Genomic DNA, 23,740 nt, shown 5'->3' with positions numbered 1-23,740 from the left:
AACAACCTTAATCTCAGATTTACTAGTACTTTCAGTGCTACTAATGTCAATTTTCTTGCTTTGACTGTTTATGTAAAAGATGGAAAACTCAAAACAAAAGTTTATAGAAAGCCCACAGTGGGCAATACGTTGCTTCACTTAACAAGTTTTCACCCGAGAAACTTAATAAAAAGCATCCCCTATGGGGAATGTTTAAGAACTATGAAAAACTGTAGTAACCATGACAAGGAGTTGTGCTGTCTGAAAACCCATTGTAAAGCTAGGGGTTATACGGACGACTGTATAAATTCAGCTACGAATAATGCAAGTATAAGAACGAGGGAGTCAATCCTTTTCAATAAAATTAAAACAAAGAAAAAACTAAAAAAAAAAGACAAGTCAATGCAGAATGATAACTAGCGATAACAAACAAGAGCATAGACTAAGAAACATTCCAAATAAACATTGGAATGTTATACGTAATGATCCTGTACTAGGAAAATGAGTGCAACGTAGACCCCAGATCACATTTAGACGGGCCATATCTTTGAAACAATCACTTGTTAACAATATGGTTACTTCAGCAAAAACTAAAAATACACCTAAATCTTGGCTTTGCAGAAAGAACGGCTTCCTAAAATGCACTAAATACAATGCCTTTTTGCCCAGTAAGAATAATACAGTGTACAAATCAGGACTTGCTAAAAGGGAAAATAAAATAAAGGGACAATACACTTGCAAAACTGAGTAGGCTGTCTACGTGTTCCAGTGCCCATGTGGCCTGAGGTACGTGGGCAGTATAATCCTACCAGTGCATAAACGAGTGCATAAATGCTTTACGAGCCATGAACAATGGCAATAAATCATATTCAGTAGCACGTCATTTTGCACAACACCATGGCAAAAATTATTAAGGTCTATCATACTTTGTAATTGATGCAATCCCTTTTAATATATGAGGAGGAAATCGGGAGAAAAATTAAAAAGGCTGGAGTCATGCTATACAATAGAGCTCGACACAAAAATCCCAGGGGGTTTAAATATAAAAGAAAACTTCCATACACATTTATGAAATTTGATAGACTATCAATGTATCTTCCTTGAAATCTCTCTGTTTTTAACTGATTTTATTTGGTTATGGACTTATTTTGTAATTTGTGTGCACTGTATTAGAAGACAATCTAAAAACATAAGATGTGATGCACTATTTCTGCTTTAAAAAAGCCCACTTGGGCGGGACCAGAAGCACTCTATGAATTCAAAAAACTCACTTGGGTTGGATTGAGAACAAAAGAGAAACAAGAGTTGTTCAACATTTTGCAACAACCAGGGTTTAACATTTGAATATGGAATTTAATGTAAATTTTTTTTATAGCTGACAACTAAAGAATATTGTGGCTTTGGGCATGGCTTCGTCATCCTTCCTTGTGCAAGGGGATTTGTATATATATATATATATCACTGAAAAAACCATAGGTTTCAGGCACGTTATAGTCAGGAATTAGCATTTAAAAAACCTTAGAAATTCACTGAAAAAACCATAGGTTTCAGGGGCGTTATAGTTAGCTGGACTTTTCACTCGTACAAAACCATTGAAATTCCCCCGTTATAGTTAGTTCAGCTAACTATAACTCGCACGCCCGCAATGCACTGCTGATGACGTCACATATTACATCACTCATGACATGGTCAGTGACATCACTCATGACATCACTGATGACATCTCAAATGACATCACTGATGGCATCATCCAGTGAATGTGTGTTTTTCTGAAAATTACATATGTTTTATATATGTATATCTCAAGGTCGATGGAAGAATAAATGGGTATATAAGTGTCTAAATGGATGATTTGTTTTTGAAAAATTGATTGTATAACTGACTGATTAACTGTATCTTAGTGAATACATGGCTTAGTGAGTAATGTTTAAATGTGTAAATATCTGTATCAGTCTCTCACTTTGTGTATAAGTGGCTGCATGGGTTGGTGAGTAGCTACATGAGTGTCTATATAGGTTATTAGTTGTTTTTTTGAGTATCAGTATGAGTGTCTGAGTGTCTGTATGGTTCGGTGGGGGGTATTACGTAGTGCATAGGTGCATGAATGAGTGACTCACTGTTTGTATGTGTTGAAGACAGCATGTGTGCAGGACTGTATGGGTGGATGAGTGTGTGCATGGGTGTGTTAGTGAGTGATAGACTCAATAGTGTCTTTATGAGTAACTACATATGTTTTAAACTAGTATATGTGACTATTGGTGTATATAAGTGAGTATATGTGAGAGTGAGAGATTGAAAGAGTTCCTGTATGAATATGTATGTGTTTCTATAAGTGATTGTTTAAAAGAATAAGTATGTGTAAGTTTCTGTAGAAGTAAGTGTGGTGGTGTGTGTATAACTGTATATGCAAGTAAATGGATGTTTGATTCTTTATTAGCATGAGTGACTATGTGTGTGAGTAACTCTATGGATGAGTGGCGTTGTGTAACAGGATGTACATGTGTGTGAGTACAGATGATGAGTGAGTACATGTATGAGTGACTGTATAGGACTGTTGGTGAATGAGTGGATTTGTATGTGTATCTTAGAATTACTGAATAGGTTGTTGTAACTGGTATTGGTATGTCCATTGTTTTGAACATTGTAGTTTCTATTTTTGAATGTGTGTATCAAAGGTTATATTAGGGGAAGAGGAGGTCTTCCACTCTATCACAAGGATGATGTCATTAGTGATGTCATTTGAGATGTCATGAGTGATGTCATGAGTGATGTCACTGACCATGTCATAAGTGATGTAATATGTGACGTCATCAGCAGTGCATTGTGGGCGCGCGAGTTATAGTTAGCTGAACTAACTATAACGGGGGAATTTCAATGGTTTTGTGCGAGTGAAAAGTCCAGCTAACTATAACGCCCCTGAAACCTATGGTTTTTTCAGTGAATTTCTAAGGTTTTTTAAATGCTAATTCCTAACTATAACGTGCCTGAAACCTATGGTTTTTTTTTGTGAATTTCAGAGGTTTTTTAAATGCTAATTTCTAACAATGCCTACAGAGATAGGACATGTGAAGAAAGAATAAAAAACGCACAGAAAGAAAAAAAAATGCAGAAAGAAGCAACAGAAGTCCTCAAAGACGAAGAAAAGTGCAGGAAGAAGGATAACGTGCAGAAAGAACAAACAGAAGAGCAGAAAGAAGCCTTGTTGCAAAATCATCCTATACCCTCAACTTTTTCAGACGGATACTGGTGGTAACTGAGTCTGACTAACCAGTCCTAGAGCCAGTGCTATGTTAAAAGACACTCAGAATACAGTGAAAACACCTACATACACTAGGGAACACTATGCGTTGGGGTCCCCCTGTGATCAGCATGAACTCCTCTGTAAGCCCCTAGTATATAATAGGGCAGGGGATTAAAACTACCTCTTAAAACGTGCCACAGAGCGTGTTTGCACACGTCACCTCAGGCCCGGTCCCCTAACTTCCCCACTGTGTAAACACACCCTGTGGCCATTTTAAGTTGGGAGATTAAGTCCCCTTGAATCCTGATGGTCCCTAGGGTCCAACTAGACCACTAGGTACCTCCAGTAAGCGCCACAGAGCTGCGTTGCAGAGAGATGTAAAAAGGGGCACGGCCTAGACCACCTCTCTGCAACGCAGCGGAGTGGTGCTTACTGGAAGCACCTGGTGGGCTAGTTGGCCCCCAGGGTCCCTCAGGATTGAAGGGGAATTATTTCCCCAACTTAAAACGCGCCACAGGGCTTGTTTGCACACGTTAACTCAGGCCCCGTCCCCTTCCTTCACCACTGTGTAAACACGCCCTGTGGCCGTTTTTAGTTGGGAGATTAAGTTCATTTGAATCCTGAGGGTCCCTAGGGTCCAACTAGCCCACTAGGTACCTCCAGTATGCACCACAGAGCTGCGTTGCAGAGAGGTGTAAAACGTGGCACAGCCTGGACCACCTCTCTTGGGGAATTATTTCCCCAACTTAAAACGCGCCATAGGGAGTGTTTGCACACGTCACCTCAGGCCCCGTCCCCTTCCTTCCCCACTGTGTAAACATGCCCTGTGGCCGTTTTTTAAGTTGGGAGATTCAGTCCCCTTGAATCCAGAGGATCCCTAGGGGCAAAATAGCCCACTAGGTACGTCCAGTAAGCACCATTGCAGAGAGGTGTAAAAAGGGGCACGGCCTACACCACCTCTCTGCAACGCAGAGCAGTGGCACTTACTGGAAGCACCTGGTGGGCTAGTTGGCCCCCAGGGTCCCTCAGAATTGAAAGGGAATTATTTCCCCAACTTAAAACGCGCCACAGGGCGTGTTTGCACACGTCACCTCAGGCCCTGTCCCCTCCCTTCACCACTGTGTAAACGCGCCCTGTGGCCGTTCTAAGTTGAGAGATTAAGTCCCCTTGAATCCTAAGGGTCCCTAGGGTCAAACTAGCCCACTAGGTACCTCCAGTAAGCGCCACAGAGCTGCGATGCATAGAGGTGTAAAAAGGGGCGTGGCCTCAGAACACCTGTCTGCAACGCAGCACCCTGGCGCACACTGGAGATACCTGTTGGGCTAGTTGGCCCTCAGGGACCCTCAGTATTGAAGGGGAATTAATTCCCCAACTTACAACTGGCCAGGGGGTGCGTTTGCAGAGTGCTGCAAGGAGGGGGCGTGGCCTCCAGTGCAATGCCGGTCTTTTATTTATTTTATGTTTTTAAGAAGGAGGGCTGTGTGGCCCCCCTTCTTTTTCTGATTTACTGGCCCTGGGGACCCCATCCCCCAGGGCCTGCACCCTAATTTTTTTTGTTGAAAAAAATTAATTTGGCCCTCCCAAGGCCTTAATCGGCCCCGGGGACCCCAACCCCCGGGTCATGGCCTTTTTTTAATTTAAATTCTTTAGGAGGGGGCTGCGTTGCCCCCCTCCTCAGGCCACTTATGGCTCCGGGGACCCAATCCCCCGGGGCCGGCCTTTGTTTTGTATTATTTTAAAAATATATATATTTATAGAAACACCTAGGACATGCTGGACAAACCGTATGTACCTATCACCATGACGATTTGCGTGATATTCATTAAAAGGCGACTATGCATAGAATGAATCCACATGGAATGTATTTACACTGCTAGTGAAGCTCTGACGTGTCTGACGCCCTACCGTGCCTAATCCCGGCGCCCCCGCCGGTGGGTACTCTCCAAGTAGACACCCTTGTCGTTTATTTATACAAACATGGGTAGCTATTGACGGGCACATTTAATATACACGCACACCAAGCCATTCAAAGGGGATTCAACAAAAATTCGACCAAACTATGCAAGAAACCCCCCTCACGGTTAATAAAAAACACATCCACCGCTGGATGTGTAATACTTTTTATTTTACTCTCTGGAAAGGAGACGAACCTCACTTGAGAGTCACAGCGTGCTCCTGGCTGAGCCCAATGCTGTGTTACACCCACCAGTGCCCGCCGATTGCCTCACACCTCTGTGTTGTATTCCACCAGCTAGTGCGTATGCTATGACACTCTCTAGCCCTTGTGCACTGTAACACCACCCCGTGAATATGTCATGCCACACTTGCCTTCGCACGGGTTATATTGCCCCATCTAACGTGCCTTCCTCGATGTGTATGTTATAACGCACAGCGCTATGCCATACATATTACAATCTGGGATCCATATCTTTGTCACAGTGCATATGCAACGTTACACTCCCCAGCACATATTTTATATTACAACTTTAGAGACTAGTTATGTTACACAACACTGCCCTATGCATATTACACTCCAAGGCGCATATCGCATAGCACGCGCTAGTGCCTGTGCTATCTCGCGCTCTCCAATGAATCTGTCATTGCGCACAATGTATTGCATATTATATTTCACGCCCCGGTTCATCTTATATCACACTTTTTGGTGCATAGTTTATACCATATACTACATCTAGTTTTCATTTTCAATCGTGCTCTCAGGACTATGTTCTATATAACACTGCGTTCACCTACCCTTTTCATGGGCATTACATTTTGCGATGGGGGTGGAGGGTCAGGGGGTGTTCCTGCCAAGTGAGCCCGGAGTCACAGTCACAAACGTCCTCTTCTTCCTGAATAAAAGTGAGATTATGCTGCATACTTGTTCATATTTTAAGTAGTTCGCACAGACACACATTTTAAAAACAATAAAGTTCCTAATACCCACCTTCTCTGAACAGTTAGCTTGCTGCCCCATCCACCTCCTCCCTATCCTCTGTTGTCTGAATCCATAGACTAGCCTCCTCCCTCCTGCCATGCATGGTCTGATGTGCTGCCACTGCCCTCAATTTAGTATGATGTACCAGTCCACTCCTCCTGCCCTCCATTGCCCAATTCTATGGCCCATCATTGACCTCCTGCTTAGCCTCTGTACTTAGCTTGCTGCCCCTATTCTCCTTCCCCCTGCCCTCCGATGTCTGTGTGCATGCCCCTGCTCCATCCTTTTTGCCCACTATGTTCCATGGACCTGCCACTCCTATCTACTCTGAGTGTTCTGTTGAGCTGCCACTCCCCTCCCACCTGCCTAGCATTGTCAGATGACTGTAACCTGTCCCTGCCACCTCCACCCTGCCTGTCCACATGCCATGCCCCTATCCCCTTCCTCCTGTCCTCAATGGTCCATTTTACAGCCACACCTTCTGCCTTCCCTGATCTGTTGTGCTGCAACTGCTCCTCCTGCCTGCCCCGTGCGGTCTGTTGTGAGGCCCCTTCCCCTGAACTCTCTTGTCTGTGCCCAGTTCCTGACCCTCCCTTCTATCCTCCATGGTCCTTTGTGCATGCCCCTGCACCCTCCTTCTTGCCCATCATAGCCATTGTGCTGCCACTAACCCTCCCACTTGCCATGCATGGTCTTCTGTGCTGCCATGGCCCCTCCCACCTTCCCTGTGTGGTCAGCTAGCTGCCCCTGACCCCCTCCCACCTTCCCTCCATGGTCTGTGTGTATGCCACCATAGTCTCATTGTTGCTCTCCATGGTGTGTCTTGTTTCTAGTGCCCATCCTGCCTGACCTCCATGGTCATCTTGCTGCTCCTGCCCTGCCACCTTGCCCCCAGCCCTCTGTTTCCATGTGCAGACCCCCTATTCCCTCCCTCCTGGCTTGTCTGTTCCATTGTAATGCCCCTGATCCGTCCCTCCTGCCCTTTATGGTCTGTTATGCTGCAGCTTTCTCTCCTGTCTGTCCATTATGGTCAGCTAGCTACCATTGCCTCTTTCCCATCTGTTCTCTGTTGTCCATGTGCATGGTCCTGTCCCCTCCCTATTGCTTTCTATGGATTGTTGTGCTGCAGTCCCGTCCCGCATGCGCTGTGTGGTGCATTGTGCTGCTGCAAACCCTGATGCCTGCCCTGTAGGGTCAGTTTGGTGCACCTCTCCATGTCCCTCCTGTCCTCTGTTATCCGAGTCCATGACCCTACCCCAATTCCTCCTGCCTACCATGATTCAATGTACCATACTTGTGAACATTTTGAACTTGATAAGAGGGAGATTGTGGAAAAAAAACTGGGGTATTGATTTTCCCCTTTGAGTTACATTGAAAAAGAGGAGATTGTAGACAGGAGACAGATCAAATAAAGCCCATTTGAGCTTAAAAACATTGGACGTTTCCTGGCTGAAACGGGTCTGTTGGCATGTATGGTTGTACTACCACTGCCTCTTCCTTCTGCCCACAATGGTCTATTATATTGCCACAGCCTCTCTTGCCAGTCCTGTATTGTTGGTTTGTTGCCCCTGCCCCCCTTTCCACTGCCCTCCATAGTCTGTTGTGCTGCCACTGCCCTTCCTGCCTGCCCAGTGTGGTCAAATTGTTGCCTCTGCACTCTCCTACCTGCATTCAATTTTCAGAGTCCGTGCCCCTGGCCTCTGCCTCTTAACAGTATCCCAATGAACAACTAGATTGCTAACATTCTATATTTATTACAAAAGTGTGGAACGCCTGACGTCATCTTGATGTAATCAAAACTGTAATACCTAGAGTATTTCCTTTAGAAATTACATATATGAGAGGGTCTTATTTGCATCAAAATTATGGTTAGTGCTCTAAAAAACTAAAATGAGGACATATTTTCTGAGTTTTCAAATAGCGACAAAGAACTTTTAAATTATTTGTAATCTTTATGTTTTTTTATCCAGTTGACCACTTGATTAAATGTTGCACCTTGGCGAGAGGATGTGGTGTTACTTCCAGAGCTGCAGACTTTGCAACTGGGGAACCAGGTTGGAGTTTCTGCTTCAGCTCAACATTCTGTGATTGTGGTCAAATCACTTAATCTCCCCATGTCTACAACCAAAATGAATTTGATCTTGTGTGATGTAACCAATGCTCATGTAAAGCATTCCAATACCTGACAAGTCTGCACTATATAAAACTGCAAATACACAAAAAATAAGTGTTTTGCACACTTCTGTCATTGGGCTACATGTGGGCTACATCTGGGTGATATTTGTGCTGCATTTAGGCTCTTTTGTGTCTGGTGGCCATCTTGGGAGATTTATTTGTTATGAAGTTTCCCAATTTCCTCATTTACTGCAGTCTCCTCAGTAGGAAATACTTTCAATGTTTTACTTTGATTCCATCAAGAAGGTATGCAGATATGTCACACATTTGCCATAAATTCTGAATGTTAGCACTCTAGTTGCTCATTAGATCACTGTAGTAAAGCTACTGCTCACCACGGAAGTCTGCTGCTGGTATTAAAAGTGCATGTTTCAGTCTGCATATAAGAATTTTTTAATGAAATAGAAGAGGATTTGAGAAGTCACTCAAAATGTGCCCTAATTTTTCTTTCTTCAGCACTAATCATAATTTCTATGGCAAAATGAACCCCCTCATTGTGTTCCTTTTTAAATTAAATGTTTTAGGTGTTACCAGTTTATTCCAATCAAGATGGCTTTAGGTGTGCCATACTTTTGTCATAAGTAAGACAGTAAGCGCTCTAGTTGTTCTTAAGAACACTCTGGGACATTCTGTCATTGGGCTATACTTGGGCTACATCTGGGTGATATTTGGGCTACATTTGGGCTCTTTTGTCTCTGGTGGCCATCTTGGGAGATTTATTTGTTATGAAGTTTCCTAATTTCCTCATTTACTGCAGTCTCCTGAATAGGAAATACTTTCAGTTTTTTATTTGGTTCCATCAAGAAGGCATTCAGATGTGTCACACATTTGCCATAAATTCTGAATGTTAGCACTCTAGTTGCTCATTAGATCACTGTAGTAAAGCTACTGCTCACCAGGGAAGTCTGCTGCTGGTATTCAAAGTGCATGTTTCAGTCTGCATGTCAGAATTTTTTTATGACATAGAAGAGGATTTGAGAAGTCAAAATGTGCCCTAATTTTTCTTTCTGCAGCACTAATCATAATTTCTATGGCAAAATGAATCCCCTCATTGTGTTCCTTTGTAAATTAAATGTTTTAAGTGTTACCACTTTATTCCATTCAAGATGGCTTCAGGTGTGCCATACTTTTGTCATAAGTAAGAATGTTAGCGCTCTAGTTGTTCGTTATAACACTCTGGGACATTCTGTCATTGGGCTATACTTGGGCTACATCTGGGTGATATTTGGGCTATATTTGGGCTCTTTTGTCTCTGGTGGCCATTTTGGGAGACTTATTTGTTGTGATGTTTCCTAATTTCCTCATTTACTACAGTCTCCTCAGTGGGAATACTTTCAGTTTTTTATTTTGGTTCCATCAAGAAGGCATTCAGATGTGTCACAAATTTGCCATAAATTCAGAATGTTAGCACTCTAGTTGCTTATTAGATCACTGTAGTAAAGCTACTGCTCACCAGGGAAGTCTGCTGCTGGTATTGAAAGTGCATGTTTCAGTCTGCATGTCAGAATTTTTGAATGAAATAGAAGAGGATTTGAGAAGTCACTCAAAATGTGCCCTAATTTTTCTTTCTGCAGCACTAATCATACTTTCTATGGCAAAATGAACCCCCTCATTTTGTTCCTTTTTAAAATAAATGTTTTAAGAATTACCACTTTATTCCAACCAAGATGGCTTCAGGTGTGCCATACTTTTGTCATAAGTAGGACTGTTAGCGCTCTAGTTGTTCTTTAGAACACTCTGAGACGCTGCAGTAGAACACAAGGGAATCAACTGACAGTCTCTGCCCTTGTTGGATGTACATGTTTTACTGAGAATGTCAGACTTCATTCTCACATGACTGAGAAAGATAATGTGAATTTACAGAAAATATGCTCTCAGTTAGCTTATATATCACCTTCCAAACCTCTGTGGGAAAAGCATGAGAAAATAGTTTTCTCTCAAACATGATTCATGATATCACAGCAGAAGGATTTTTCACATGGTAAAATCACCTTAGAACACACCACAATTCCTAAAATGAGTATGGTACCATCAACAAATGATTTATAATGTAACTAAAGTCTTAAAACCTTCTATTAACTGCTATGCTTTTTAATGAGGTGCTATCATGTATATTGGTCCCAAGATGGCTGCTAACACTTCTTGGATGAAGTGCTGACAGCCAATCAGATCTCACGATGAGATGTGTGGTTAGGCTCCGCCCAGATATATATGTGATTTTACTTTTGATTTTCTCTGGAACTACTGAACGGATTTACACCATTTAAGGAAAAGGCACATGCCTGACCTGATGACTACCTCTTTGCCAAATTTCAAGTAATTCTGTTCAGCCGTTCGGGCTGTACCTTCGACTAAAGGTCCCATGGGAAAATGCATGGGGAAAACGCATTTTGGAACCACCCTTTTTTCTCAGGCCCCGCTGGACGAATCACCCCGAGACTTTCAGGGTAGGAGCTGAGCGGAGCGCCCCATTAGTTATGAAGATAAGTCAACCAGCACCAAAGTTATTCAAAATAGAATTTTCAGATTTCCTATGGGAACTCGGTCCTAACTATAACTATCTACTGGCGACCGCTAGTTATAGTTAGGACCGTGTTTCCATAGGAAATCTGAAAATTCTATTTTGAATAACTTTGGCGCCGGTTGACGGATCCTTTCAAAACTAATGGGGCGCTCCGCTCAGCTCCTACCCTGAAAGTCTCGGGGGGATTCGTCAAGCGGGGGCCGAGAAAAAAGGGGGGTCCCAAAATGCGTTTTCCCCATGCATTTTCCCATAGGACCTTTAGTCGAAGGTACAGCCCGAACGGCTGAACAGAATTACTTGAAATTTGGCAAAGAGGTAGTCCTCAGGTCAGGGATGTGCCTTTTGTATATATGGAGTCAATCCGTTCAGAAGTTCCTGAGAAAATTGCATTAAAAGCACATACATATCTATCGCCGCGCACCGTACACGCACCGTACGCGCACGGTGCGCGCACCTTAACGTGCGCGAGCGTAATTCTGATTGGTGGATTCCTGACAGTCAACATTCGAATCGGTCGAAATCAGGAAGTGTCGGCCGCCATTAGTGTGTTGTATGTGTGACAGGGGAAAAAAAAGGTGGAGAATGTGAAAAGGGGGCAGGGTAGAGAGTTCCTGACCCCTAGCCTTTGTCAGGGGGTCCCTGAAGGACCCTTAAGGGTGAAAAAAAAATTAAATTTTTTTTTCCAAAATCGCGGTGTGCGCGCACGGTGCACGCACCCCCAGCCGCCATTTTGAGTTTTAGAGGTAGAAGAGGTAGAAGAGGGGTAAAAACACAAGTGGGAAACGTGAAAAGGGAGCAGGGTAGAGAGTCCCTGACCCCCAAGGCCTTGTCAGGGGGACCATGAAAGACCTCTTAGGTCTCAAAAAAACAAAAAAATTAAAAAAATATCGCGGTGTGCACGCACGGTGGCAAAAAAAACATAAAAAAATAGATTAAAAAATCAAGTAAAAGTTTTTAGATGTTGGTTGGCTCTAAAAAGAGCCGTTGTGTTAATTGAGTGTTTTTTTGTACCTACAAGTAAGTACCGATGCAGAGTCTAAAGTTCAAGAGGAAGACTCTGTTGCCTTCATCTGTGAAATGAACACCGTCTCCTCTATAAATGCCTTGCATGTTGTAACGCAAGTTGTTGTGGTGTATAGAACCCATACCATAGTCTCTGAGGAAAGCAGAAACAGACTTATTGACGTGCTTTCTTGCTTTGTCAATCTGTGGGCAGTATTGGTTGGACCAGTTCCACTTTTGCCTTTGGCATATATTAGAATATACAAAGGTAGTTTGTGGAAAAAGTGACATCAATTGCACAAAGGTGTCCTTAACAAGCATTTCCAGACCTACCCCATTTAAAGTGCCTAGGTCATTTCCGCCACAGTGCACAATTATAGGGTCAGGCTGTGGGAGATGTAGAAAGGATTTCACCAAGGGCATTAATTGGTGCCACTTTAACCCTCTCTGACCAATCCATTTAATGTCTACATTTGGCAAAGCAAGGTCTTTGAAAGTACCTCTTTTTTCTGCATACTTTTCACTCCAGAAGACATAGCTATGACCTACAATCCACACTGTGAACATCTTTCAAGGAGATCTGGATGCACTCAGAAGGTGTCTTTCAGTAGAATGGCAATATGAAAAGAAAGATAGTTGTAAAATTGAGGCTTACAAACTTTTTTTAATAAAAAGAGCTCATTGGCTGTTTCAGATCATTCTACACTAAAAACTAGGCTGTAAGTTAAATTTTTTAAAAGCATGTTTTGTATTGGTTCAGGAAAATGTGTACCCACAGAACATAACTTTAGATTTGCTGTTAGGTTTGAAAAGTCAAGCACTCTTGCTCTTTGGATTAGAAACATTGTGTGCTGAACTTCTGACCTCTCTGCTCACACCAGTGTTCCATGACCTGATGCTATGGTAGGAGGCAGAAGTCATGTGGGGGGTAGGGATCATTTGGAAAGGGTTGGAATTTGCAACCAATAGAAATGTGTGTTTCCATTTGAAAAAATGTGGGAAGCACTGGGATTTGAAGTTAACATGTATATGTGTGTAAAAAGAGAGGGAAACATTGCCATTTACTGGTTCTGCTGAGAGGTGTACAGTTCAGAGATTCTGACTCTGATAATCTGCTGTGTGAGTGCCACATTTCTTTCTCAACTTACTACTTTTAAAGGTGAGTTATGAATTTGAGAGGGGATGTATGTGGTGCATTTTGATAAAAAAAAATGTAAATTAGATTCTGGTTTTCAAGTTGTCTTTTACATTTTATGTTTTGGAAGATATTTAACTGCCTTGAACTTGTCAGATATTATGGAGTATATCTTCAAAATAAGTAAAGGCGTACTGGTATCAATCAGGAATATTGTTTTCTGCCTAGTATCACACCATGAGTCTGTGTGCACACAGGAATTTGTTGTCAGAGATTTAATTTGTGGTGGTCTGGTTCTGTAAGACTTGCATTCGTCGGAAAGGGGCAGCTTGTTTTCTTGAACTGTGATGGTTTGCACTGTGTGGTATTTCAGATAGCAGTGTGAAACGCTAACACATTTAATGTCACTAAGGCTCATTTCCTTTGCTCTAGTCTAATCACTCACCCAGGTTCCACATGCTCATGCTCTCAAGTAGTTGTTAGGACATGTTCTCTTTTCTGCCTCTCTAAACTATAAGGAAAATGTGTCAGGCTCTTACAGTAATTATCACTTGTAAAACCACAGCGGTAAATGTGCTTTGAAATTACCAAAGAAAAATCGTTTTCTGCCTCGAATCACACCATGAGTCTGTGTGCACACAGGAATTTGTTGTCAGAGATTTAATTTGTGTTGCTCTTGTTCTGTAAGACTTGCATTCGTAGGAAAGGGGCAGCTTGTATTCTTGAACTGTGATGGTTTGCATTCAGCAGAAATCACTATCTCACAAATGAGAGGCAAATGCTAACACATTTGAAAACAACAGGGTAGATTTTCCTTCTACACCTGCCATGGGTGAGGTAGATCCTACATGTTCAAAACTGCAATTAACCCTTACCCCACATGTACTCTTACATACATCTGTGCAGTCTTCATGCAGTTCTGCAAGCGTCCATGCATATCTCTCTTGTACCTGACAATACACAGTCTCCAGAAGCATGCTCTTAGCACACAGGCAGTTGCTTCTCCTGCAGTCCCATGCTAAGTATTCAGCACTGTGTGGTATTTTAGATAGTAGTGTGTTACGCTACCACATTCAACATCACCAAGGCTCATTTCCTTTGCTCTAGTCTAATCACTCACCCAGGTTCCACATGCTCATGCTCTCAAGTAGCTGTTAGGACATGTGCTCTTTTCTGCCTCTCTAAACTATAAGGAAAGTGTGTCAGACTCTTACAGTAATTATCACTTGCTAAACCACAGCAGTAAATGTGCTTTGAAGTTGCCAATGAAAAATCGTTTTCTGCCTAGAATCACACCATGAGTCTGTGTGCACACAGGAATTTGTTGTCAGAGATTTAATTTGTGTTGGTCTGGTTCTGTAAGACTTGCATTCGTAGGAAAGGTGCAGCTTGTTTTCTTGAACTGTGATGGTTTGCACTGTGTGGTAATTCAGATAGCAGTGTGTAACGCTAACACATTCAATGTCACCAAGGCTCATTTCCTTTGCTCTAGTGTAATCACTCACCCAGGTTCCACATGCTCATGCTCTCAAGTAGCTGTTAGGACATGTGCTCTTTTCTGCCTCTCTAAACTATAAGTAAAATGTGTCAGACTCTTACAGTAATTATCACTTGCTAAACCACAGCAGTAAATGTGCTTTGAAGTTGCCAATGAAAAATCGTTTTCTGCCTAGATTCACACCATGAGTCTGTGTGCACACAGGAATTTGTTGTCAGAGATTTAATTCGTGTTGGTCTGGTTCTGTAAGACTTGCATTCGTAGCAAAGGGGCAGCTTGTTTTCTTGAACTGTGATGGTTTGCACAGTGTGGTAATTCAGATAGCAGTGTGTAACGCTAACACATTCAATGTCACCAAGGCTCATTTCCTTTGCTCTAGTGTAATCACTCACCCAGGTTCCACATGCTCATGCTCTCAAGTAGCTTTTAGGACATGTGCTCTTTTCTGCCTCTCTAAACTATAAGGAAAATGTGTCAGGCTCTTACAGTAATTATCACTTGCAAAACCATAGCGGTAAATGTGCTTTTAAATTGCCAATGAAAAATCGTTTTAAGCCTAGAATCACACCATGAGTCTGTGTGCACACAGGAATTTGTTGTTAGAGATTTAATTTGTGTTGCACTTGTTCTGTAAGACTTGCACTTGCAGGAAAGGGCAGCTTGTTTCTTGAACTGTGATGGTTAGCATTCAGCACAAATCACTATCTCACAAATGAGAGGCAAATGCTAACACATTTGAAATCAACATGGTAGATTTTCCTTCCTCTCCTGCCATGGGTGAGGTAGTTCCTACATGTTCAAAAATGCAATTAACCCTTACTCCACATGTACTCTTACATACATCTGTGCAGTCTTCATGCAGTTCTGCAAGCGTCAATGCAGATCTCTCTTGCACCTGACAATACACAGTCTCCAAATGCACGCTCTTAGCACACAGGCAGTTGCTTCTCCTGCACTCCCATGCTAAGTACTCAGCACTGTGTGGTATTTCAGATAGTAGTGTGTAACGCTAACACATTCAACATCACCAAGGCTCATTTCCTTTGCTCTAGTTTAATCACTCACCCAGGTTCCACATGTTCATGCTCTCAAGTAGCTGTAAGGACATGTGCTCTTGTCTGCCTCTCTAAACTATAAGGAAAATGTGTCAGACTCTCACAGTAATTATCACTTGCAAAACTACAGCAGTAAATGTGCTTTGAAATTGCCAATGAAAAATCGTTTTCTGCCTAGAATCACACCATGAGTCTGTGTGCACACAGGAATTTGTTGTCAGAGATTTAATTTGTGTTGCTCTTGTACTGTAAGACATGTATTCGTAGGAAAGGGGCAGCTTGTTTTCTTGAACTGTGATGGTTTGCATTCAGCAGAAATCACTATCTCACAAATGAGAGGCAAATGCTAACACATTTGTAAACAACAGGGTAGATTTTCCTTCCACACCTGCCATGGGTGAGGTAGATCCTTCGTGTTCAAAACTGCAATTAACCCTTACCCCACATGTACTCTTACATACATCTGTGCAGTCTTCATGCAGTTCTGCAAGCATCCATGCAGATCTCTCTTGCACCTGACAATACACAGTCTCCAAAAGCACGCTCTTAGCACACAGGCAGTTGCTTCTCCTGCACTCCCATGCTAAGTATTCAGCACTGTGTGGTATTTCAGATAGTAGTGTGTAACGCTAACACATTCCTCATCACCAAGGCTCATTTCCTTTGCTCTAGTCTAATCACTCACCCAGGTTCCACATGTTCATGCTCTCAAGTAGCTGTTAGGACATGTGCTCTTTTCTGCCTCTCTAAACTATAAGGAAAATGTGTCAGACTCTTACAGTAATTATCACTTGCAAAACCACAGCAGAAAATGTGCTTTGAAATTGCCAATGAAAAATCGTTTTCTGCCTAGAATCACACCATGAGTCTGTGTGCACACAGGAATTTGTTGTCAGAGATTTAATTTGTGTTGCTCTTGTACTGTAAGACATGCATTCGTAGGAAAGGGGCAGATTGTTTTCTTGAACTGTGATGGTTTGTATTCAGCAGAAATCACTATCTCACAAATGAGAGGCAAATGCTAACACATTTGAAAACAACAGGGTAGATTTTCCTTCCACACCTGCCATGGGTGAGGTAGATCCTTCGTGTTCAAAAATGCAATTAACCCTTACCCCACATGTACTCTTACATACATCTGTACAGTCTTCATGCAGTTCTGCAAGCGTCCATGCAGATCTCTCTTGCACCTGACAATACACAGTCTCCAGAAGCACGCTCTTAGCACACAGGCAGTTGCTTCTCCTGCACTCCCACGCTAAGTATTGAGCACTGTGTGGTATTTTAGATAGTAGTGTGTTACGCTACCACATTCAACATCACCAATGCTCATTTCCTTTGCTCTAGTCTAATCACTCACCCAGGTTCCACATGCTCATGCTCTCAAGTAGCTGTTAGGACATGTGCTCTTTTCTGCCTCTCTAAACTATAAGGAAAATGTGTCAGACTCTTACAGTAATTATCACTTGCAAAACCACAGCAGAAAATGTGCTTTGAAATTGCCAATGAAAAATCGTTTTCTGCCTAGAATCACACCATGAGTCTGTGTGCACACAGGAATTTGTTGTCAGAGATTTAATTTGTGTTGGTTTGGTTCCGTAAGACTTGCATTCGTAGGAAAGGGGCAGCTTGTTTTCTTGAACTGTGATGGTTTGCATTCAGCTGAAATCACTATCTCACAAATGAGAGGCAAATGCTAACACATTTGAAAACAACAGGGTAGATTTTCCTTCCACACCTGCCATGGGTGAAGTAGATCCTACATGTTCAAAACTGCAATTAACCCTTACCCCACATGTACTCTTACTTACATCTGTGCAGTCTTCATGCAGTTCTGCAAGCGTCAATGCAGATCTCTCTTGCACCTGACAATACACAGTCTCCAAATGCACGCTCTTAGCACACAGGCAGTTGCTTCTCCTGCACTCCCATGCTAAGTACTCAGCACTGTGTGGTATTTCAGATAGTAGTGTGTTACGCTACCACATTCAACATCACCAAGGCTCATTTCCTTTGCTCTAGTCTAATCACTCATCCAGGTTCCACATGCTCATGCTCTCAAGTAGCTGTTAGGACATGTGCTCTTTTCTGCCTCTCTAAACTATAAAGAAAATGTGTCAGACTCTTACAGTAATTATCACTTGCTCAACCACAGTAGTAAATGTGCTTTGAAATTGCCAATCAAATATTGGTTTCTGCCTAGAATCACACCATGAGTCTGTGTCAAACACAGGAATTGTTGTCAGAGATTTAATTTGTGAAGCTTTTATTGTGTAAGACTTGCAGTCGTAGGCAAGGGATAGCTCATATGATATGTTTTGAAAAGCTCATTAAAAATATAGTAATATATATAAATTACATAAAGGTTTTTTTTTTTAGTTTCTTTCAGGTATTGCTGAACAACACTGAAATAAATTAAAGATGCCTATAAAATCAAGAAAGAGAAAAGAACAGCAACAACATCTATATTTGAAGACAACTGGACAAAAAAAAATAGTTGAAGAACCTCATGTTGGAAAAAAGAAAAAAGCCTTCTGGTAAGCAGACTAAGGAGTTTTTTAAAAATATCTTCAAGCAAAGAAAAAATGTAAGAAATATATCCACTGGAAATAGTGTTTCAAGTAGAAAACAACCAGACAATCGACAGAATATACTAAATGCTAATGTACAAACAGAAGTAAGAAAGAATGACTTTAAAAGAAAAATAGATTTTAAAAACATTCGTAGAAAAATGTTTGAGAGAAGAGTGATGTTCAATTTGCTAAAGGATGTGAAAAAATATAGGAAGAAAGCCAAATTTTATAAGAAAAAGAAACATATTGAAACAATTGTTGCAAAGGCTTTGGAGTTAAAAAGGAAACTATTCATTTTAATTTTGAACAGGATCCGTACATTAGATAAATTAGTGAATGTAATGAAGTCAAAAAGCAAAAGAAAAAGGAGAATGGAAGCATAGTTCAAGTACTGAACCATTTTTTAATGAAGAGAGTTATCTTCAAAGTAATAGTTTGCTGCATGCAGTTGACACCAGTGGTCGAGCATATGAAGTTAAGGATGGTTGTGTAATGGGAAAGGAGAAAATGGTTCCAAGAAATGAGGAAGAAGTGTTAGCTGATGAGGTTATGGGGAGACGTCCTAAAGCCCCAGTGTACACTGGGAATTGTAGTAGTATTTGTACTGTACGACAGGAATCTATTGATAAATTTCGTGACTTTCTAAGAGAACATAGTAAAAAAAAGTGTTAAACAGAAGATTAAGGTGCTTCAAAGACTAGATCCATGCAGAGTGAGAGAGAATACTGGTTTGCAAGGACATTCTCTGGCTTGTCTTTCTAGGAAAGTTTGTCAAAGTGTTTTTCACCATTTTAGGATGCTGGCAGTTCATCATACTGAAATGAGAAAGTTTGTGAGAAGATTGTATTTTGCTAAAAGTCCAGCACTAAAGTTACATGAGTTGAATAGTGCTCTGTTCCGTGGATCTGTAACAGATGTGAAGAAGGTTTGTGAGGATATTGAGTTTTGTTACTTTGGTCCAGAGCAAGAAAGTGCAGGAAATGACACAGTTATTGAAGAAAATGTGGAAGAGAATGTAGAACCCACTGTTAGTAAAACATTTGAAGATCAAATGACAAAATATACTATCATCTCTAATGAAAGACCAAATATTACTTGTATTTGTTGCCGGAGAAGCCATTACAAAGATCAAACAAGGAAGGTTGATCTCTATAAAAAAAGTGAAAAAGAAAATAATTCTAAGTGGAAGGATTTTGCTACATATTTATTTCTGGAAAATTGTTTTGATTTGGGTGAAGATCAGCGTATTTGTAAATATTGTTATAACAAGTTAGAAGAAAATAAAATACCTGCTAGAGCTGTACATTATAATTTAGAATTGGTTGATATTCCTGCAGAAATTTGTGATTTAAATACGAATGAGTCTATACTCATTCAATGTGTCCATCCGTTTCAGACTATAGTTGGTATGGAGCCCAAAACAGGCAAATTACCTCCTTCAGATTTACAAAGAGGTTTAAAAGGAAGAGTTGTCTATTTGCCATTGGATTTGAAAAAAATATTGAAACAATTGATGCAGATAGTTTGGAAACTGAACCATTAGTTATTCTGGTTAATAGTGTACCTACAAAGAATAAGAAAATTTGTCAGGAGCTGGTGGATGTACGAAAAGTACAAAGAGCAAATTTATATTTGAAAAGAAATAATAAATGGTATGAATCAATTTATATGGATGAAGATGAAGAAGATTTACTAGCAGACACAGGAATACCAACTGGGCAAATTGAAAAAGTGGATAAGTCAAAAGAAGAAGAAATTTATGAACATTTCAGCATACATCCTCTTCATTCTAAAGAAGTTATGGGAAACACTATTGATCTCTTTCAGATGAAAAAAAAAAAAGGAACTCCCGTGAGTGTATGGGAGGAGAGCTTGGAAGCTCGTTGTTTTCCCCAGCTGTTTCCTACAGGAAAAAGTGGACGATATGATGAACGTCCAGTACAGATTCCTGCTTCTGAGTATCGGACTACAAGGTTATATGCAGAAGATCCAAGATTTCGTCAAAGTATTCCTTATTTGTTCCATCTTTTATTTGAAAGTGACTTATCAGCACTATCTTATGCAGTAAATCACATTTTGAAAACTGGAGTAGATCTACATAATGTGTCTGCAAAGGATTTTCTGAACAAAGTGCAACAGCAAGATGATCATTTGGAATCACAATTAATTAATCTGATGGGTTGTCAGCGTGGGACTAATGAATATTGGTACCGACGCCATGGAGAATTGAAATGTATGTTACAGAATTTAGGAACTCCTACATGGTTCCTTACCCTAAGCTGTGCAGAGTACGCTTGGGATGATTTTCTGGATTTTCTTCGAGAGGCAAATTCAAATATTGAAAACATTCAATACAAGACAGCAGGAGAATTGTGCTCATTGGATCCGGTTAATGTTTGCAGATATTTCAATCATAGATTTGAGGCTAAGATGTCCTTCATCTGCAATAAAAAAAATCCACCTCTTGGAGAAGTTGTGGATTTCTTTTGGAGAAAAGAGTACCAAGCAAGAGGTGCTCCTCATATTCATATGCTGTTGTGGATCAAGGATGCCCCAAAATTTGGAACAGATTCTGATGATGCAGTTTTATCTCTCATTGAAGGATATGCAACATGTGCTATACCTAAAAGCACAGAAGAAAAAAACTTAAAAGAGCAAGTTTTACGTTTCCAAAGTCATCGGTGTGGAAAATACTATCGAAGATAGTACAAGAGTAAAGATAAATTCTACACAAAATGTCGATTTGGATTTCCATGACCTGTTCTTTCAAAAGGAAGAGTAAACAGTTTTATGTCAGCTGTGCGACATACTATTACAAGAAAATCGCCTAAGAATACCTACAACCTAAGAAGAAAAGAAGAGTCAAAATATATAAATGACTACAACCCAGTCATTTTATCCATGTGGAATGCTAACATGGATATACAGTATGTAGCTGACAATTCTATTGCTGTTGCTCGGTATGTCACATCTTACATCACTAAATCTGAGAAAACGGATTTGAAAGAAATGTGGGAAGACATTTCTCACGAGAAGACTGTCAGTAAAAAGCTATACAGTTTCAGTTTAAAGATGTTATCGCATCGAGAAATTGGATCCTACGAATGCTCAGATAGGTTATCATCTGCAAGTCTGTACTCCAAATCCAGAAGAATAATTTGGGTAAGTTTAGGCCTTGCAGGAATGCGAAATCGGGTACTGAAATCTATTCGAGAAATTGAATATTTAGCAGAGTACGAACCTGAAAGTACAGACATTTTAAGAACAAACATGTTGGACACATATTACCCAAAGAGAAGTCATCATCTTGAGAACATGTGTCTCTATGAAGTGCTGCAGAACTACATTTTTAAACGGAATGCAACAGAAGACATCAACAATAGAAAATATAAAGTCATTGGTGAGGAAGGATGTTTGGTAAAACAAACAAAAGGAAGTTTGATTAATCACAGAAAGCTGAGTTGCGACACTACTGACAAGGAGGCATTTTACCACTTAGCACTTTTACAGTTGTTTAAACCATGGCTCTCAGGATGAATTACTTGGACATTTTCAAAGCTATGAAGATTCCTTTAATGCATGCAAAGATACCATTGAATGCAGTACTTTCACAACTTATGTAGAAATGTTAAATGAAGAAATTGAACAAGAAGCAACAATTGCAGCTGAAGTATCTAGAGACAGTTCTCAAGACAGTCAAAGTTCTGGGACGCTCAGTCAAGATCCCCTAGGACAACCAATTGTAGAAAATGAAGCTGCAATAGCCATGACTGAAGTGGAAACAGCTATGAATCAAGCTCAGGAAGATTTTATAAACTTACCAAGTTTGGAACAGCAACTGAATGATGAACAACAACAAATTTATGAGGATGTCACAAAACAAATTGATCATGGATTACTACATGAAAATAAAGAGTGCTCATGCACATCATTTGAACCAATCAGAATAAATGTGAGTGGACAAGCCGGAACTGGAAAAAGTTTCCTGATTAAAGTAATTAGAAGCTACCTACAGAAAAAAAACTGATTCAACTTTGTCTTGTGTTGTTACTGGTCCAACTGGGTTAGCAGCATATAACATAAAAGGAATTACCCTCCATCGTTTGCTAATGTTACCAGTAGAGCATGAGAACAAAATACAATACCACAAGCTAACAGGAGAAGCATGTTTTGAAGTTGCAAGAGTATTGAAAAATATGAAAGTTCTCATCATTGATGAGGGATGCATGGTATCAAACTTAATGCTTGCCTTTGTGCATTTAAGAATGCAGCAAATTCTAAAGACAAACTATGATGTGCTATTTGGAGGAAAACATGTTATAGTTTTTGGGGATCTACTGCAGCTCACTCCAGTTAAAGGACAACCAGTATTTCAAACTCTTACAAATGAAGACACGAAAAAGTCGTTAGGAAGTATAGGTAATGTGAATATTTGGACATACTTTGAGTATAAAGAACTCATTACCAATATGCGGCAAGCAAATTATGATGATTATGCAATGATTCTCAAAGATATCAGAATTGGACTACTCACAGAACATGGCAGAAAAGCTTTACAGATTGCTATGTAATTTGTTCCCAACAGAACAAATTGTTCCAGAGAAAATATACAAGAAAATTGCTGGAAAAAATACTGTAATCTGCTTAATGCCAACACTACATGAATGCTCTATATTCAATCAAGAACTTTTGAAATTGGAAAATGAAGAGATTGTCAAACTGGAAGCTGTGGATAAAATACAACATGAGGGAATAACTATTATATTGACAAGCAAATTGACAACTAAATTGGATTCTCTAGAGAAAAACATATCGAAAACAGCTGGTTTAGAAAAAAATCTTTATGTATGTATGAACTGTCGAGTAATTTTAAGACATAATTTGGATGTAGAAAAAGGTTTAGTTAATGGAGCTCTGGGTAAAGTTGTGGGTTTTGTTAATTACCAGAAAAAAGATGAAATTGAATTTTTAAAAATCAAAGTTCATCAGATTGAAGAGGTTAAAGACATATGTCGTTGTTCAGTTCGTTTCTTGCTTGTGAAAGACTTATATGTACGTAGGAAGCAGTTTCCATTTTCTCAAGCATATGCTGTAACTATTCACAAATCTCAAGGATTAACTGTAGATAGTGCTTTTGTAAACATTGGATCTACTGTGTTTAAAGAAGGTATGGCATATGTTGCTTTGTCACGCGTGAAAAAAATATCTGGTTTATTCATGATGACTTTGATGAGTCAAAAGTTAGTGCTGATGCAAACTGTGTAAAGGAATATAATAGATTAAGAAGAAGCTATGCTCCTCATTTAGGTCAGTATCCTGTGTTTGAAAAACGTGTTGTTTGTCGGAAAATGAGAATTGAGAATATCTGTAATGAGGATGTACAGAAGAGAAAACAAAAGGAGAGTGATGTGATTCCAAACAAAAAGAAAAAGGACAATGTTGAAGAGGTTGTTGGATGTCATTTTGAAAATAGCTCTGGTGTCAACTGCTTTGCTAATGTAGTGCTGAATGTTGTATTTTATCTTGAAAGTTTGCAAGAGCAGATAATACTAATTCATGAAAAAAGATTCTGTTCTCTGCTGAGTTTTCTTTTTGAGAAGCTGAGTAATGATAAAACTAAAAT

This window comes from Triturus cristatus, chromosome 6 (assembly GCF_964204655.1).
Source record: "Triturus cristatus chromosome 6, aTriCri1.1, whole genome shotgun sequence".
Lineage (NCBI taxonomy): Eukaryota > Metazoa > Chordata > Amphibia > Caudata > Salamandridae > Triturus > Triturus cristatus.
This window is presented reverse-complemented; position numbering follows the sequence as displayed.